Source organism: Podarcis gaigeae, assembly GCF_964106915.1.
Source record: "Podarcis gaigeae genome assembly, chromosome: 11".
Lineage (NCBI taxonomy): Eukaryota > Metazoa > Chordata > Lepidosauria > Squamata > Lacertidae > Podarcis > Podarcis gaigeae.
In genome coordinates this window covers 49,605,907-49,610,805 of record NC_139687.1, presented here as the reverse complement: position 1 = coordinate 49,610,805, position 4,899 = coordinate 49,605,907, and the positions used below count along the sequence as shown (strand labels likewise).

The 4,899-nt window shown below is 43.7% G+C and overlaps 1 pseudogene across 1 annotated transcript; it reads right to left on the bottom strand.

Moving 5' to 3' along the window:
• Positions 1-1,937: 1,937 nt before the first annotated feature.
• LOC310826691 (large ribosomal subunit protein eL22 pseudogene) lies at positions 1,938-2,436 on the bottom strand (annotated as a pseudogene). The gene has a single exon. The product of its transcript is annotated as a large ribosomal subunit protein eL22 pseudogene (transcript).
• Between the last annotated feature and the right edge of the window lie 2,463 nt (positions 2,437-4,899).

The following is a 4,899-nucleotide window of genomic DNA, read 5'->3' as shown; positions in this document are numbered from 1 at the left end:
ACACACACACACACACACACACACACAGAGAGAGAGAGAGAGAGAGAGAGAGAGAGAGAGAGAGAGAGAGAGACAGACAGACAGACAGACAGACAGACAGACAGACAGACAGACCCCTTGAAGGTACAAGGATAAAGAGTGGTGGAAAGCAACAAAGGCAAGCCAGCCATGGCCCAGTGTCAGAGCAAACATTAAAGAGAAAGTAGCTGGCACTGGAAGGGAACTGTGGGCTTGTAAATGTGGGGCTGATTTTAAAATGGGTGAATAATTCCCTTGAAGAAGGAATTTCAGTAGGTGAAGCTCTCATGTTTCAGAGATGGGGGAAGGAGTACCCGTTGCCATCACTAGTGGAGCAGGGGAAGATCTGGCTAGGAACTGTCCCATTTCTGCACTGCCTAAAGGAATGGGAGTCATTCAGAAACTCCTAGAAACTCTAGGTCAAGGTTGCGGAACCTGTGGCACCGAGGTTGTTGGGACTCCATCAGCCCCAGCCAGCATGGCCAGGGATCAGGAATGAAGGAAGCTGCAGCCCAAGAACATCTGGCCAGAGGTTCTCCATCCCTGCACCTTGTGCAGGATTTATTCATGGAGCCTCTGCTCATTAAAAGGGTGGTTGGTCACTTCACTTTTAAGACCTAGTGGCCAGAAATATTTTCACTGCTGTTGTTAGATCACTAGTAGGCTCTTTGAAATTCCAAGGCAAATTAGCTTTCCATATTCAAAGCTGGCGATCCTTAACTCTTAACATTTAATTGTAGGATTAGGCCACTTACTTTTGAATGGAGAGCCCCTGATATATTTCCAAAAATAACATTTAACAAAACAGGGGATAGAAATAAAATGGTCCAAGTCACGTTTCTCCTGAAGTCAGTGTGATTTCTGCTGGTTCATAATACAAAACATTTGCAGAAGAAGTTGAAGAAGAAGAAGAAATTTTGAAATGGCTACTAGAGAGGGTGCTTTCTGTGATTTTACCCGGATGGTGAAATATGCCTGATGCCAGCTTTGTCACCCTCAGGGACTAGGCAAAGTCTGCTCAATTTGCTTGTGCTTTTAGTGGCTGGTAATGCTACGTTTTTGATTGATATAAATTGTTTTTACTTTTTGAAACTTGCTTTTATACCTAGGTCTGTATGCCTTCTCATACACGGCTCAGTTAAGTAGAATTTGATTAAATGGCTTTTAACAAGCCCCCCCCCCTTTTAATTCTATGACTGTTTCACAGGTCTTTAGGGGATTTTGAAAACAACTATGAAGGTATTGTTTGCTCAAACATGTATCTATAACAGCCCACCTCTCCAGGTGAGTTATTTAATTGCAGTACAGTGGTACCTCGGGTTAAGAACTTAATTCATTGTGGAGGTCCATTCTTAACCTGAAACTGTTCTTAACCTGAGGTACCACTTTAGCTAATGGCGCCGCCTGCTGCCGCCGCGCCACCACTGCACGATTTCTGTTCTCATCCTGAAGCAAAGTTCTTAACCTGAGGCACTATTTCTGGGTTAGCAGAGTCTGTAACCTGAAGCGTATGTAACCCGAGGTACCACTGTACACTAAAGATGAACTGCCTTCTACTGTACAAAAGCACCTGACATATTCACCCCAAGGGGCTGCTTCCTCAGCATGGGTGGTTGGCTGCTTGAAGCATATCTTATCATCATGGTTGGAATCACAGAATTGGAAGGAAAATGAAGGTCATCTTCTTCGGCCTTCACCAGCTTGTGCTGGTTGGGGCTGGTGAGAGTTATAGTCCAAAACATCTGGAAGGAATCAGGTTGACAAAGGCTGATCTAGTTCCACCCTGCTCAGGGTGTGACCTGCAATGCAGGTGAAAGTACAGCATTCCTCCCAAGTGATGACCATTTAGCCATTTTGACTCTTATGGATCTGTGAGATGTGCCACTCACTGGATTTCGCAAGAAAGCAATACGTTGTTGTTGTTGTTGTTGTTATAACAACTTTCACCATATTTTATTCAAGGAAAAGTGAATGTACAAAATATTGCCAGATTCCTTTGCATCTAATCTTCTTCTTCCTCCTCCTCTTCATCCTGGTTGATCTGGAAATATCGCAACTCGTAGCTCTTCTTGCTATTGGTGACCACACAGAGCCAGTCGTGCAAGTTCTTCTTCATGTATTTCTTGGTGAGGTGCTTCAGGTACCTCTTGGAAAAAGGGACCTCTGAGGTGACTGTGATTTTGCTTTTGCTTCTCTCAATGGTCACCACACCCCCACCAAGGTTCCCAGCTTTTCTATTCACTTTGATCTGCTCCTACAGGAACTGCTCAAAGTTGGCAGCATCCATGATGCCATCTTCTACTGGATGGGTACAGTCTAGCGTGAACATCAGAACCTGCTCTTTTTTTTGCCACCCTTTGTCACAAGCTTCTTTGCAGGCGCCATGGCGGCAGCAACGGGGGGGGGGGAGAGAAAAGGGAGGCGGCCGCACGCATGTCCCTACTTCGATGACATCCTTCCATCCCTCAAGGAAGTAATACTGACCATTCATTGAGCTGTGTTCAAAGACAATGTGTTTGCTCTGGAGATTCCTTCCAACTTCCTCTTTCCCAATCCCCATAATATAACTCCCACAATAAAATAGGTACCGGGATTCCAAAGGACCAGAAAAGATTATTCATGTACGTGACAACAGCTGCACGGATACTACTAGCCCTGAGATGGAAGGAAGAGACAACCCTGACCAGAGAAGAATGGCAAACCAAGTTGATGGACTATGCCGAAATGGCAAAATTAACTGGGAAGCTCAGAAATCAAGAAGACAAGAACTTTAAAAAAGAATGGGAAAAGTTTATAATTTATATACGAGATCATTGTAAGCAGGTTAAAACATTGGCAGGCTTTAACCACACTTGTAATGTAATGGAATGTATGGATGATTTAGAAATAAAAAAATTGTAGAAGTATTGATATGCAGTTGAAAATATTATCAACAGGACCTGTGAAAGGGATGGGGGAAAGTCAGGAGATTCAGAGTAATCTTGATATTTGGATTCTGAATTCGTTTTTGCTGTATGTTTATATTTTTGAAAATCAAATAAAAATTATTTACAAAAAAAATTAACTCCCACAATAAAATTATGCATTTTACATCCCAATTTTCAAAAAGACATTCCCCACCACTGCCACCTTAATTTACAGATCTTCATCTTTGGTGGTATGATGGAGACTTGGTGTGTTCTCTTCAGCACACAAGAGCAGATATCTTGATTTAGATCACAGCGTTAATTGCAGAAAACAAACGGACAATGAATCCAGTGCCATAATTAATTTACCTGATATTTACTTAGTTAATTTGTTCAGGGCAGATTAAGTGCGGGTTGGAGAAGCTGAACAAGGAAAGTGAGTGACAGATGCAGTCTTGCGGTGGACGGCCTCTCATTGGGAAAGTTCATCTTCATTCTGAAAGAGACGCCTTCAGGGATCATGTATTTTGAATTCCCTGTGAATTTAGTGTCATCTTAGCTTGACCAGCTCTGGAAGAACATATTAACCTCCTCTTGTGATTTTTAGAAAACCATTCTAATTTAGCAAGTAATTAAGGGTCACATGTAGGATAAAGAGCTAGATAATCTTGGATTACGCACAGGAAGCTTTGTTTCCAAGGCAACCTCAGCGGAGGGGGGTGTTAATGCCGAGGTCAGTCAGTTAATGAACTGGGAATGGTGACTGCCTCCAAAACATGTTCGAGGCATGGAAATGGAAATAACAATTACATGACCATTTAACGATTTGATAATGGAAAACAAAAGATTACAAAGCCGGTTGCCACAGAGAAACATTGGTGACAGAAGTCCAAGGGGAGAGATCTGCTGAGCTAGGTCAAGGGAGGCTGAATCAAGTGACGCCGGGCAAAAGCTTTTATTTTTTAACTCAAGTCGCTTCATTCGTCATCCACAGATTTTGTGACAGTCTCAGTATGTGAGCGGGAATTACCTGCGTAACTCTTTCCCAACCCCTTAACCTGTAGTGTTATATCTTGTGTCTCCTAAGTATAGGCCTGTTGGCCAAGGTTGTTCTCAAGCAACTGGTTTTGGAACTAGAGCCCACCCACACCACACATTTAAAGACTATGATGCCACTTTAAACAGTCATGGCTTCCCCTAAAGAATTACGAGAGCTGTAGTTTGATGGTGATGGTGATGGTGATAATAATACCCTGCCCATCTGGCTGGGTTTCCCCGCCACTCTGTTAAGGGTGCTGAGAGTTGTTAGGAGACCCCTATTACTATCATAGAGCTAGAATTCCCAGAGTGGGTTAAAGAACAAGCCCTCTTTCTAGGGAACTATGGGAATTGTAGCTCTTGAGAGGGAAATAGCAGTCTCTGGGCAATTCTCTGCACTCCTAGCAAAGCACATCTCCTGGGAGTCTTTGTTGTTGTTGTTTAGTCGTGTCTGACTCTTCGTGACCCCATGGACCAGAGCATGCCAGGCACTCCTGTCTTCCACTGCCTCCCGCAGTTTGGTCCAACTCATGTTGGTAGCTTCGAGAACACTGTCCAACCATCTCGTCCTCTGTCATCCCCTTCTCCTTGTGCCCTCAATCTTTCCCAACATCAGGGTCTTTGCCAGGGAGTATTCTCTTCTCATGAGGTGGCCTAAGTATTGGAGCCTCAGCTTCAGGATCTGTCCTTCCAGTGAGCACTCAGGGCTGATTTCCTTAAGAATGGAGAGGTTTGATCTTCTTGCAGTCCATGGGACTCTCAAGAGTCTCCTCCGGCATCATAATTCAAAAGCATCAATTCTTCGGCGATCAGCCTTCTTTATGATCCAGCTCTCACTTCCATACATCACTACTGGCAGGAGTCTTTAGGGGAAGCCCAAAGAAATGGCATAATGGTGTTTTAAACCTATGGTGTGATGGGTGCCACTGTTGGCTTT